This window comes from Sus scrofa, chromosome 13 (genome assembly GCF_054392235.1).
Source record: "Sus scrofa isolate SSC_HxYL_T2T_F1_AM1 chromosome 13, Sscrofa_HxYL_maternal_Yorkshire_Landrace_v2.0, whole genome shotgun sequence".
NCBI classification, from domain to species: Eukaryota; Metazoa; Chordata; class Mammalia; order Artiodactyla; family Suidae; genus Sus; species Sus scrofa.
In genome coordinates, this window is record NC_139395.1 from 30738855 (window position 1) to 30753616 (window position 14762).

Consider the following 14762-nt stretch of genomic DNA (forward strand, 5'->3'; position numbering starts at 1 on the left):
TTTAGAAAGCAATTGATCTATAAGTTTCAGGACCTTAGATATATTATTTCAGCATTTATACTACTGCGAACTAATTTTGGGACAGAAGTTAATCCAAGAGAAGAAAAAAGTCATCTGAGAACTAAAAATGGGAAATTACTAGGGCTGAGTAAGGCAAGGGCTCTGTGAATGGAGAAGATTTAGGAGATTCAGGAAGTGTTGGAAGGTCAATTCAACCTAGTCAGGTGATGTAGAGGATGGGTGGATAATAGAGAATTAAAGAAAAAGAGAACCCAGAGTGACTTCCAGGTTTCAGAGGTCAGCTCTCTTGACTCATTCATTTAGAAACAAAATGTACAAGGAGATAGACATACTAGAAATGTTACCCAAGGTTTGTATCGAGAACTGTTGCATTTGAGAGGTCTTGTGACAAAGATGCTGAATAGACAAAAAACCAAGTCTGGGATTAGAAGATATCCAGGATGGAAATCTAGATTTGGAAGTAATAATTAAATGGTCTTTGGGGAGCAATCCAACAAAAGAAGTAAAATTAAATTTATTGAGTGGAATACTAGTACATGGTAATAATTGTGAGGGCTATGTTGCATCTTGGGAAAATTCTCATGATGTTCAGTAAAAAAATGAGAATAAACTGCATCACTGTTATGATTTTAATTTCTATGCCTGAGGAAAAAGACTGGATGGAGACAACAAAAATGATAATATTGTAATTTGAGTGGATGGTAGGATAATGAAAATGCTTTCCTTGATTTGCTATGAATACTTATTTTTAGTATGTTTGAGCAACAAGGGTACCTTGAAAGTGTTTATACACTTAACCTACATGTTTCTATAGATTTCTGACATTGAGGAATGTTCTTAGAAGTTAATGATTTTTAAACATTTTCATTTAATAAAATACAATTTTGGATGGACATTGCATATCTGAGACAAGTAGAAATGGAACACTGCTACTCAAAGCTTCATGGAGAATTTGTAAGCCTTTTCCTTTCCTTCCCCTTAAGTCTGTCAACCCTTAAGTCAGGACCATATTTCAAAAGCCACTCAGTCTCTGCTCTTCTCCTCAGATGAGGATATGAAACTCAGAAGTCAACCAGTAGAACTCAAATCTGGCTAAACTGTCAGGCTGGCAGTTTTTTGACTGTTTGGTTTCTATCTGAAAATTTCCTGCCTTGTCTTCACACTTCCTGTTAGTTAGGATCACTTAGGATGGTTTTATGGGGTGGATGTGAGTGCTGAAATCCCAAGTGTGGACCTAATTTATTCCCCCCGATACTATCAAACTTATGTACTATTAATGGAAATTTTACAGTGGCATTCTAAGTTAAGGTCTTGTTTTGTTTCCTTCTTTGTATTTCATGATAACTTTTTCTGTGGTTTATTGAGTGAATGGCTAAAAGCTTGGCATTTCTGTTCTAATTAGAGTTGCCAGGTTTTATATAGTGCTCCAGTTAAATCTGAATTTCAAATAAGCAACAAATCCATTTTGGGGGGCCATATCCACAGCATGTGGAAGTTCCCAGGCCAGGGACAGAACCCAAGCCACAGCAGTGACCCAAGCCACCATAGTGGCAATGCCAGATTGTTAACCTGTTGTACCAAAAGAGAATTTCCCAACAAATCCATTTTTAACAGAAGTATGTTTAGTATATGCATTTTTAGTAAATGTCCCATATGTTTATTTTTCATTCTTTATCTAAAATTAAGATGTAATTGGGCAGCCTGTTGTTTTCTTTGATAAATCTGGCAATCTAGTCTCAATATTAGGAGGATACTTTTAGGAGTTCCCTGGTGGTGCAACTGGTTAAGGATCCAGTGTTGTCACTGCTGTGGTTTGGGATCGATCCCTAGTGGGGAAACTTCCACATGCCATGGGAGTGGTTAAAAAAAAAAGATACTTTCATTCTAATGTGGAGACCTAGTGACAATAGTCACTGGCCAGATGTGACAACTGAGAACTTGGAATATGGCTCATCCACATTGAAATGTGAGTGTAAAATACACATCAGATTGTGAAGACCTAGCATTAAAAAAAAATGAAAATACCTCATGAATAATTTCAATATTGATTACAGTGTGGATAGGCTGGGTTAAAAATTAATTTCACCTGTTTCTTTTACTAACAGGGCTACTAGAAAATTGAAAATTACACTTGTGGCATGCATTATATTTCATCTGGACAGTACTGATTTTATAGGCTGAGAGGAATTTTGGTTTTTAGCTGTTTTATCTTGCAGAAGTAAATACCATCAGCAGAGGAGGCTGAATAATAATTGTACATGATTTATAGAAAACAAACTTTGCAAAAGTCAGTGGACAAACATAAGAGTATATCTTCATATTAGGTTTGATAAACACTATTGGGAAGGTTAGTTTTTCCAGATCAGAGGATGTGTATGCATGATGCACAAAATAACAGAAAGAGTGTTATCATTTATGGCCATTTCTCTGTAAAACACTGAAAGTGCTGACTTCTTTTATAATTTCAAAGATTCAGTGTAATATTTCCACATGGAGTTCACTATAACTCATTGGTGAGCCCTAGTAAGTTAGGTAAGAGACATCACAGAAACTCTAAATTTGGAAGGAATCATAATATAATACCTACTGAGGTCACGGTTCACGTCAAAACTAATATTAACTGTTCCATCTGCCTGTAAGGTGCTTTGCAGAGAGGCCCCGGCTCAGTCCTTACTGTGTTAGGTCTCGGCTCAAATGTCATCTGCTCAAGAGGGCCTCTCATAAGTTATCTAAAATGCACCCTGTCACTTTCCCACTCTTACCCACTTTATTATTATTTTTTTTATAACACTGGCATTCTATTTGACTCCATCTTTTTATAATGCTAAGTATTTTAAATTTCATTAAGTAGCATATATAATTTCCATCTTCCCATTAGGATAAAGCTTCCTGATGGGTTGGAGTCCCAGGTGGCTCAGCAGATTAAGGATCCAGCGTTGTCACTGCTGTGGTTCTGGTCACTGCTGTGGTGTGGGTTCAATCGCTGGCTCGGGAACTTCTGCATGCCACAGATATGGCCAATAAGTAAATAAATAAAGCACACAATTTGATCTGTGGAGCTGCCACTTCTCTAAAAAATAAAACAAAACTACATGATGGCAAAATTGTTTACTGCAGTACCTATGGAACCTAGAATAGTGCCTAGGTCATAGGAGGGGTTGTGATCCTGTGACTTTCTGATATGTCCTATTACATTTACTTTTTCTTGTTTCTTGTTATTTAACAATGTATTGATATCTCAAAAACTATGTTTGAATTGGTCTTTTCCACTTTGGAAGTCAGCAAAACAGCTCCTGAATCTCTTCTCTTTCTCTCACTTCCTCTTCTTTGTCTCCTCCACTCAGTCAGGCACATAATAGATGCTAAGAACACAGTGGTCATTCATGCGCTGGGAGCCCCAGCCCTTAGCAAGCTTGCCTTCCTACAAACAGTCTCACTCAAATGGTTGTAAACTACCTTTTTGGACTGTAGTGCCAGAAAATTGAGTTCAGGATGTGTAAATCTGCATTGACAAATTTGCTTGCTACTTTTTAATGGAATCAACAAAATGTGGATCACTTACTTTGCACAGGGGCCAGTACTCAGCTCTTCACATAGATTAACTCAGTTATCTTCACTGTAACACCAGTGATGTTATTATCCCCATTTTTCAGATGAGGACATTGAGGCAAGGTGAGGCAGACAATCAGTAAGTGAGATAGGCTAACTCTGGAAAGTTTTGACAACCAGATACATACAGCTGAGGCAGTTACCTCATTCATCTATTTCCCAAAATATAACTACCATTGACCTCTCCAGTGAAGTTTAAGTTCTTGAGTTGTTTACTCTGGTTTGGGCAGGCAGCCAGTTTGGAATGTCCTTTATCTCCATCTTAGCAGAACCATAACCCAGCCTTATCCATTTTACAAGACTAAGCACACTGTAAAATCAAGGCCAGTCAGGAAAAGGGACATGCCTCTAGGATGTTCAAAAAGAGGGATTGTTTGCATAGATCTGGAAGAGCTGAGAAGCTAAACACAGCCTAGGAGGGGACCTAGAGGTAAGGACAACAAAGAACTGAAGCAGATCCAGGTCTGGAGGGGTGAAGGGGGGTGGTTTACCATAACCAGAAGTCTGGCAATCTAGTAAAAGCTGGCACCACATAAGAGCTGTCTGGTTTGAGCTGAACCAGCAGGAGACACTGTAGCAGAAGGAAATACATTGTATTCTCTGCAGCCCATTCTGCCAGGGCCTCCCACTGGCCAAACCTCTTGGAACACATTTGGTAAGGAAGCCTGGGTGGGAAGTATAGTTTCCAATGATACAGACAAAGCAGCAGGATGATTCTGCAGGCCCATAGGTAATTTGAAGAGCACAGCTGAACTGTCCTCTGAGGTCAGAACTCCCACTGTCCTTCCTTAGTACCTTTCCTTGTTTGGGACAAGGTAGATGTTAGAAAGTGCCAGGAATAGGGTGGGGGAGGAGAGGACTGGGAGTTTGGAATTAGTGAAGGCTAACTAGTATATGTAGAATGGATAAACATCAAGGTCCTACTGTATAGCATAGAGAACTCTATTCAATATCCTGAGATAAACCATAATGGAAAAGACTGTGAAAAAGAAAAAAAAATTATATATATAAACTTGAAATATATATATATATATATTTGAATCATTTTGCTGTATAGCAGACATTAACACAACATTGTAAATCAGCTATACTTCAATCAAGAAAAAAAATTTTTTGGAGTGCCCTGGTGGCTTAGCAGGTTAAGGATCCAGCATTTTTACTCCTATGGCTCAGATCCCTGCTATGGCGTGGGTTCAGTCCCCCACCAGGGAACTTCCCCATGCTGTGGGCATGGCTAAAAAAATTTAAAAAAAAATTTAAAATAAATAAATAGAATAGTGCCAGGCACACTGTCACTGCTCAAAGCACCTAGAACATATAGCACTGTGGTGAATACCATTCACGTAGTAGCTCCTCTACTCTCACAAGAGCCCTATAAAATAAGCAGGCTCTTATCCCCATTTTCCAGATGGGGAAACTGGAACTCTTCAACATCACGTAGTAAGTGGCAAAACCCAGGTTCAACTCCAGGCTGTGCAGCTCCAATGTCCACTCACTTAACATCGCAATCCTCTACCTCTCAAAATCCCTGCACTTCTAGTTCCCTAAACATCTAGTGCAGGGCACTGCATGGGTCAGGGATGTTTAAATACTCATTTGAGAGTTCCCTGGTAGATTAGCAGTTTAAAGAATTGACATTGTCACTGCTGTGGTGCAGGTTCGATCTATGGCTCAGGAACTTTCCCATGCTGGGTCAAGGCCCCCCCCAAAAACCTGATTTCCTGATTTTTTAATATCATGCAGTAATCACTGATGTTCTTAAGCTTTTACAATCATTTGGGTTGGCTCTTTTTTCAAACTTTTTTTTCTTTTATTTTTTTTATGTTTCCATAGTCTTATCTCCCGTAGTCTGACTGTCCTATGCTTTTCCATATGCACAACGGCATGTTGTTTTTTGGAAGGTAAATTCATAGGATTGGATATCTAGAGATATCTCCTTTCAAGTTCTCCAGTGTTATCTAGGGAAGTGATATTGTCATAAATCACATTCATAGGAACATAATCAGTTGGATTCCTGGAAAGTTAACTTTGATGAGGCAAAATTCTTACAACAGCTCCTTTCCATTATCGACCTGCCAATGATGGCTTAACTATGCTTAAGAAGCTTTACATACATGATGGCCTTTTATGCACAGGGCAATCCTGTGAGCATTCTGATAAAATTTTCCAGTGCCCTTATGTTGTCTCCTTTTTCCTTATCTATTCTTTTTCAATTATGATCATGTTCAGTTTCAATATGAGGACATTTTCAATATGAGGAAACCCAAACTCATGGGCTACACCCAGTGAGCAGCAGAAGGGGGATTGGAACTGTATCTGTTCAGCTACAGAACTTGCAAAGATTTCAGTGGCATGCAATACTTTACAACATGAAAGTACACTGAGATGAAAGCATTGAAGGAAACACAGAAACTCTTTGTGATGCCTAAAGAGTGAGGCTGCGCCTTTAAAATGCACACACTGTACACCAATTTCACAAAACATTTTGGCCAGGAAAAGATAACCTTTACATTCTTAAGAATGGCCTCTTGTGACCTCACGCAGCAGAATTACCTGGAGAATGAATTTCTTTTAGTGAGTAAAACATAAATGAGCATATATTTTAAATGCAATTGGCAAGTCATTTAAACCAAGGCATTCACATCCTTGTCCTCTTTCTGGCCTTTCTTCCAGTTGGATTTCTGCATATGACCGTTATGGGGATTGTGACTTTAAAAATATATTTTAAAATCCTGCAGTTAGCCTGTGAGGACATTTTTATTCTGTCTCTGGCTGCAGGAACTGAGTTTGACTAGACTCTGTATCAAAATAAGATCCAGAGAGGCATTCCTAAACTTGGACCTTTTGTCCAGGCTGACTTCCTGTTGACCAAGTGACAGCCCTTCAGCTGGCCTGGGGTCAAGCTGTCCACACAGAACAGGGAGCAGTGTTCTCCAGGGCAGCACAAGCTCCAAGCTGATGAAAAGGAGCATGAGATGGAACCAAAATTGGTCCGCTTTCCGTTCTGGGTTTACTTGAGTCCAAAGGTCCAAAGGAAGTCAGAGCCATCAAGTGTGTTGGTTGGTAGTTCCATTCTCACTGGGCCTGAGTGATGTAAATGGTCCTATGCTTCCCCTCAACAAATACTTCAATCTCCCATCTTTGTCCCTAAACACCGGCTTGTGTGAACATGCTATTAGCTGGCAGGGTCCAGTTTCAATATTAGCAGTTCCATTCAGTTTCAAGCTTCTCACAGTTGTCTATGCTGGGTATGAATCTGAAACTGCTGCCAATTTTCTTTACAGGCATTTCACTATCATCATCCGAGCGCTTATGTTATTATCTCTGGAAGTGTTGTTTTTCAGCTATTTTCTGCCTCTCAAAACACAGGGTGGTTTAGCTATTTTATCAATGAAATTTGAACATGTAGTGTAGTGTAGCTAATGCTTGACTTATGATTTTCTTGATTTCTTTTATGTCACTACCTGATGGAGGAAACACTCAGTATTTTCAATGAGATGATGCCTTAAGTACCATCTGTTTCCTAATGACTTAATGTGTGTCCACAGAGAAAGCACAAACATTTCTCATCTCTCAGATCTTGGGAGAAATATTTAATCTTAGCACCACCCCAGATCTGCTGCTCAGAACCTGTGTTTTAACAAGACCCCTGGTGTTTCATGTGCAAATTGAAGTTTGAAAATCTTTAAAGTTTGGCCCGGATCCACAACTGTGCAACTGCATCTTCTGAGCAGCCCTGAGAGGGATTTTCCAACCTCTCTTTGAACACTTCCAGTAATACGGATGTCACTTTTGCAAGAATTATTGGAAAGCCGAACTCTGCCTCCTTATAATTTCCACTCTTAGACCTTGTTTCTTCTCTTTATTGCAAACAGAATAGGTTTAATAGGACCTTTCAAATATTTGAAGGTAGTTAATATTTTTGTCACCCCATCCTCCCTCTCTCCTCTTCGTCTCTCTCTCTCATTGTCTGTCTTCTGTCTTTCATTCTCTTTTATTTGTTCCTACCCTCTCACCTATAACCCACTTCTTATCATTTTATGCTGAGCCAGTGTTTTTTGTTTGTTTTTATTTTTTTACCATTCCTTTTTTTTTTATGTCTTTTTGCCTTTTCTAGGGCCTCTCCCATGGCATATGGAGGTTCCCAGGCTAGGGGTTTAATCAGAGCTGCAGCCCCCGGCCTACGCCAGAGCCACAGCAACACGGAATCCAAGCTGCATCTGCAACCTACACCACAGCTCATGGCAATGCTGGATCCTTAACCCACTGAGCAAGTCCAGGGATCAAACCTGCAACCTCATGGTTCCTAGTCGGATTTGTTAACCACTGCACCATGACAGGAACTCCACCATTCCTTAATTGGCCTTCTTTCAAGATTTTTCAACAATAATTATTAGTATCTTACTAATGGACTCTAGGTGTCAGGCTCCTAAGGTGTATGTATAAAATGGGGTATAATAGATAAAACATTCCATTAGATGTCTCAGTAAGTATACTTTATTGTTTGTGCTTGTAGAGAAGCACAGGGGATTTTTTTTTTTTTTTTTTAGGACTGTAGAACAAAGACAGAGATGCAGCTACCAACATGGAAGAAATTCTAGCATCCATCTGGAGGCTACCTGGACGCTATGTCCAGGAGGGTCCAGAGAATGACATCATTGTTCCACACGGTCATCAGTGGTGGAGTTTAAAAAAGCGGGATTCAGTGGGTTATCTGTATCTGTGAGTCTGCTTTTTCTCATTTTGTTTGTTCTTTTGTTATTTTTTTTTCAGATTCTGCATCTAAATGAGAATGTATACGTTCGTCTTTCTCTTTCTGATTTATTTCATTTCACCTCCAGGTCCATCCATATTGTCACTAATGCAAAGATTTCATTTTTATTGATAGTAATATTCCTTTGTGAGTAGATAGCACATCGTCCTTATCCATCCTTCTATCAGTGGATACTTAGGTGGCTTCCAGATCTTGGCTATTGTAAATAATGTTTCTATGAACATAGGATGAGTACATCTTTTCTTTTTTTGTGTGTGTGTCTTTTTAGGGCCACGTCAACAGCATAAGGAAGTTCCCAGGCTAGGGATCAAATCAGGGTTGCAGCTGTCAGCCCACACCACAGCCACAGCAAGTCCGGATCCGAGTGGCATCTGCAACCTACCACAGCTCCTGGCAACGCCAGATCCTTATCCTACTGAATGAGGCCAGGGAATCAAACATGTATCCTCCTGCATACTAATCGGATTCATTACCTTCGTGCCATGATGGGAACTCCAAATACTTCTTTTCTAATTGGTGTTTTTGTTCTATTCAGGTAATTACCAGAAGTGATTTTGCTGGATCTAAAAGCAGTTCTATTATTAATTTTTTGAGGAAGTCCCATACTTTTTTCTGTAGTGGCTGTACCAATTTACATCCCCATGAATATTGCAGGAGTTTTCCCTTTTCTCCATATCCTCACCCACACTTACTATTTGTAATTGTTTTGATAATAGCCATTCTGACATGTATGAGGATTAAAATGTTGATTTAATTTGTATTACCCTGATGATTAGTGATGCTGAGCATCTTTTTAGGTGCCTGGTGGCCAGCTGTATATCTGTTCTATAAGAAATGTCTATTCAGCTCCTCTGCCTATTTTTTTAATTAAAATGTTTGTTTTTTGATATTGGGTTTTATGAATTCTGTGTATATTGTGCATATTATCCCCTTATCATATATGTCATTTCAAATATCATCTCCCATTCAGTAGGCTGCCTTTTCATATTGCTGTTAGTTTTGTTTATAGTGCAAAACTTTAGTTTTATGTAGTCCTACCTAGGGGTTTTTGTTTTTGTGCTTTTTTTTTTTTTTTTTTTTTTTTTTTTTTTTTTTTTGCATCTATTTCCTTGGCCTGAGAAGACAGATCCAAAAAGAAAAAAAACATTGCTAAGACAAATGTCAAAGCACATAATGCCATAATGCCTATATTTTCTTCTAGAAGATTTATGGTTTCAGGTTTCACATTTAAATCTTTATCCATTTTGAATTTATTTTTGTATATGGTGTGAGAAAGTTCTCCAGTTTTAATGTTATATGTGGCTGTCCAATTTTCCCAACACCATTTATTGAAGAAGCTGTCATTTCCTATTGTATATTTTTGCCTCCTTTTTCCTAAATTAATTGACCACAAGAGCATGGGTTTATTTCTGGGATCTCTATTAGGTTCTGTTGATCTATGTGTCTGTTTTTGCCAGTATCATGCTGTTTTGATTACTGTAGCTTTGTCATATAGTTTGAAATCAGGGCATATCTCACCTCCTGATTTGTCCTCTTAAGACTGCCATACAAGATCTTTGTGATTCCATGCAAATTTTAGAATTATTTGTTCTAGCTCTGTGAAAAGAGTCTTTGGTATTTTAGTGAAGATTGCATTGAATTGGTGGATTCCTTTGGGTAGTACAGTCATTTTAACCACAATAATTCTTCCATAAGCATGGTAATCCATAATAGATCTTCCCACTTGTTTGTGTCATTTCCAGTTTTTGTCATCAGTGTCTTATAGTTTTTTGAGTACAAGTCTTTACCCCATTGGTTATTTTTTTTCCCAGATACTGTCATTTTATTCTTTTTGATGCAGTTGCAAATGGGACTCCTTTCTTCATTTTGGATAGTTCATTATTAGTAGACAGAAACAAAACAGACATAAATTAATTTTTCATCCTGCAATTTACTGAATTTATTTACTAAGTTCAAATGTTTTTTGGTTTTGACATGATGTATAGTATCATGTTATCTGCAAAAATGACCTTTTACTTCTTTCTTTTCAGTGTGGATCCTTTTTCTTTTCTCTTGTCTGATTGTTGTCTATGACTTCCAATATTCTGTTAAATGAAATGGGGAGAGTGGGCATCCTTGTCTTGTTCTTGATCTCAGAAGAAATTCTTTCAGCTTTTCACTGTTGAGTATGGTGTTACCTATGTGTTTTTCATATATGAGCTTTATTATGTTGAGCTATGTTCCCTACTTACCCATTGTGTAAAGAATTTTTATCATAAATGAACATTGACTTTTGTCAAAAGCTTTTTCTGAATCTGTTGAGATGATCATGTGATTTTTGTTCATCAATTTGTTAATATGGTGTATTACATTGATTGATTTACAGATATTAAAACATTCTTGTATCCCTGGGATAATTCCTAGTTGATCATGGTATATGATTCCTAAATGTATTGTTGAATTTGGTTTCATGATATTTTGTTGAGGATTTTTGCATCTTTATTCATCAGCGATATTGGCCTGTAATTGTGTGCATGTGTGTGTGCATGTGTGCACATGCACGTGTGCACATGCATGCATGCATGCATGGTTGTCTTTGTCTTGTATTGGTATTAAGATGATGCTGGCTTGGTAGCATTCTTTCCTCTTCAATTTTCAGGATTAATTTGAGAAGTGTAGGTGTTAAGTGTTTAAATGTTTAGTAGACTCCATCTGTGAAGGTGTCTGGTCTTGGAACTTTTGTGTGTTGGAAGTTTTTGTTTACTGATTCAATTTAATTCCTAGTAATTGGTCTGTTCATATTTTCTTTTTCTACCTGATTCAGTCCTGGGAGATTTTGCCTCTCTAAGAATTTATTCATTTCTTCTGGGTTGCCCATTTCATTGGGCTGTAATTCATATAGCTTGGAGTAATCTCTTATCATCTTTTGTATGTCCATCTTTTATCTTTGGCTGTGGAAAATCTTATCTGCCAATCTTCAGATCATTCTCATAGACGGTTGCTGTATAAGAGGTTATAATTTTGATGTGTCTGTAGGAAGAGATGAGTTCAGTTTCTTCCTACTCTGCCATGTTGGCCACCTCTTCTCATCTTTGTTATCATTATTACAAAAAAATATAACCAGATCAGGACATGTAATTAAGAAACACTAAGTATGTCTGCACTTAAAAAAAAATCAAATAGATTTAACAAATACTTTTCTTTTAAGAGGCACATGTGGTACACACATCTCCTAAAAATTTGTAACTAGCACCATAATCCACATTATTCAAGTATCAATAATATGTAGGAAGCTGATCAGTTAGACTATACCCTGACTTAAAGAAACATTATCAGTTGCATTTTGGATCATCTTATACTTTTAATTTTCATAAGAATTTTATGCTTACTCTGGAATTTATTTTCCAACTCAAGCATCTTTTGATTCAGAGATACAAATCAACACTTATGACAGAATAACAGTAAAAACGTCTGAGAACTTTGGAAAATTGCTCTCTAGAAAGAGTCTTAGTGGTAAAACATTCATTTGCTCTCATGTTATCTTTGACATAATAAACAAAAATAGAATTTGGCATTAATTTGCCACTCTTATTTTAGGATTGGCAATGAGAATAAGAAAACATGAGCTTAGGGGGCAGTATTGATTGACCTGAGGCAATTTCTTAGGCCAGTATATGTGTGCTCTGTGGTAAAAGACCCTGAAACCAGACCGTAACTTTCATATATACAGGATCTAATCTTCCAAATAATGAGTGTAATTGCTAGAAATAACACAAATGTAAGTTATGAGTATGTGTGGTGAAAAAAGATAGAAAGAGGCCAAATTTTTAGAGAGAAAGGAGGAAACAGATGACCCCTAAATTGCATATATATATATATATTTAAAATTAATTTACAAATTTAATTTTTTTGAAAATGCAAGAAACTGCGAAAAAGTCTTTCATCGTTTTAACTGCCTTATTTAATATAATTTGAAAAAAATTTCTGTTATGAAAGAATATGAACAGAAATCAGGAATATACAGATATGTATACCTCCCATAGACATTTTGGTTTTTTAAATTTATAATGCAGATATATGGATCCATTTTCAATTTGTTTATATAAGCCATTTCACTGGGGTGCATTAGTTAAATATCGTGATCACTACCTGTGTGGGTGCCTCAGTGAGGTCTCAGGATTAATTCCCTAATGATACTTCATCAAAAAATGGAAATTTAATGTCTTATTTTCTATTTTATAGACTAGAAGCACAACTTGTAAATAATGTCATTGTGAAATTATGAGATTTTGCAAGTAAGTGGAATCTATGGCAGTGTGTATAAAATGTCACACATGCAGGTGGTAATTACTATAAAAGAAATGAGAATATCTAAAACAAGCAGTGCACTACAGGATGAATGGGGATTCATGACACTTCCCAAAACTCTGGATGGGGTGGACGGTATGCTTGTTGGATAGTCATTGAATAGTTATCCAAAATATTTCATTTTCCTTTGACATCTCCTTACCTTCCACAAGGCTTCCACTGCCCTACACACACTTGGAAACTGTTATTTCATCTCAAAATCCTCCTTTCCTCAAAACTCATCCAAGCAGACCAAATTATGTGCCCAGATCTAGTGCCTTTCCCCTCTTGGGCTATTTGTTCTGAGAAATAAATGCAAGGTCTCCTTTATAAAATTTATAGCAATTTTACTATATTTGTATAGAAATGAACATAAATGAATTCTGATGACAGCTAAAATAGCACACCATAAACTTTCCTGAAGAATCAGGTAATGGAGACCAAATTCAGAACTGTAAAATTTTCACCCCAGAAATTTGGATGTGTTGAAATAATAGCCCCAAAAGAAAACTCAAAATGATAAAATTTGCCATGGATTAAAAATATATAATTTTAAATTTTTTCTTGGAAAAATAACTGACCCAGAAAATAATTTCAATAAAATTAAAACTAAAATACAATGCTATGTTTAGAAAATTGATAAGGGTAAATAATTTGGCTATATGCAGTCAATTGTGGAAAACATACAACTTCTTTAATTATATGATCTAAATGCTTATATCCATAACCATGAAATAAAAAACTCCTTTTGGTCAAAAACTGGATTCCAAAGGATTGGATCCGAATGCGCTTTATTCTCAAGAGTTTAATGGGTTATTCTTCTAAGGATACTTATATTTTTGCAGAACTCGAAGTTTAAATTTTGAGAATTTCACAAAATGAAAATTTAACCTTAATTACCATCCTGCTGAGAGATGGATGCTGAGTATTTTGTGACTGTTACCCAGGGAATGTGTTCATTCTCTTGCTAGGCAAAGTGTCGCCTAAAAAATAGCAGTCTGAGCATTATCTGGGGGGTTGCCAGAAATGAAAAAATCCCAAACCAAAGCCATGGAATCAGATTCAGTCTTTTAACAAGGTCCCTAAATGATGCATACACATGTTAAAATTTGAGAAGCATGAATCTGTCCTAATGCTGCCTCAGACAGGCTTCAACTCTGAGCTCCACGTGAACCATTTTCAGTTTGTTTAAACTACAGACTGCATGGGGATACCGCCCACCTTTATACTTGTACAAAGGGATATGTCTTTTGTTCCTCATTTGTTCTCTTTTCCACTTCATTTATGAGGAGACATAAACAATGTAATTTGAAAAGAAAACCTTGTGATCTCTCCTGGAGCTGAATTTTTTTAGCCGGGATATTTATACAATGAGAGACCGCTGGGGATGTCCTCTCTTACAGCTTCAGATGTTTTTGTTGCTAATAAGCGCCCTTCCCTTGGTGTTTGAGCTTCTCAAGTGTTCTTGCTGAGGCAGCAAGGAAAAAGCCATTCTGTGCTTGTGTAAGATGTTGTCATGGTAATGAATATGATGCTAAACCTCTGTGCCCCTCGGCATTTATCAAATATGGACACAAACTTTAGGAACAAAAATAGAACTTGGATCACTAGAATCTACACTAAGTCTGGCTAGCCCACTGGGGGATCCTTGCAAACTGTCCCTAGTCACGTAGCGATTCCTTAGCATTTTCCCTTTTATTTCCATGACTTGTACATTTTCTAGAAGCCTGGTCCGCTATTTTGGTCTCTCATCTGTTTGTTACTTGAAATAACAGAAAGAGTACCATTCTGAGTCTTGGGAGGCCTACAGACGCCAGGCCTGCTAATGTCGTAGACTTTCAATAAATGTTAACTCCTTTCCCTCTCTTTCATTATTAATAATTAGTCATAGGAATTTGAGGTATGATTTCACTCAGCTTGCATTTTCCTCACCTACAAAATGAGACTTAGACTGAAAGATTGTATACATACAGAGAGAGTTCATGCTTTTCAGGCTGGTGTATCCTGAGAAAAGTGTGACTTAGATGCTGGT

At 37.3% G+C, this 14762-nt stretch overlaps 1 protein-coding gene and 1 long non-coding RNA gene across 37 annotated transcripts in view; one reads left to right on the top strand and one right to left on the bottom strand.

Moving 5' to 3' along the window:
* Positions 1 to 14762, top strand: part of RBMS3 (RNA binding motif single stranded interacting protein 3) — a 1488242-nt gene that overhangs the window by 994928 nt on the left and 478552 nt on the right. The window lies entirely within an intron of this gene.
* Positions 217 to 4629, bottom strand: LOC146397233 (uncharacterized). Its single transcript, XR_014822574.1, has 2 exons — positions 1826 to 4629; positions 217 to 1371 (listed from the first exon to the last, which is right to left on the bottom strand). It is a non-coding gene; the product is annotated as an uncharacterized LOC146397233 (long non-coding RNA).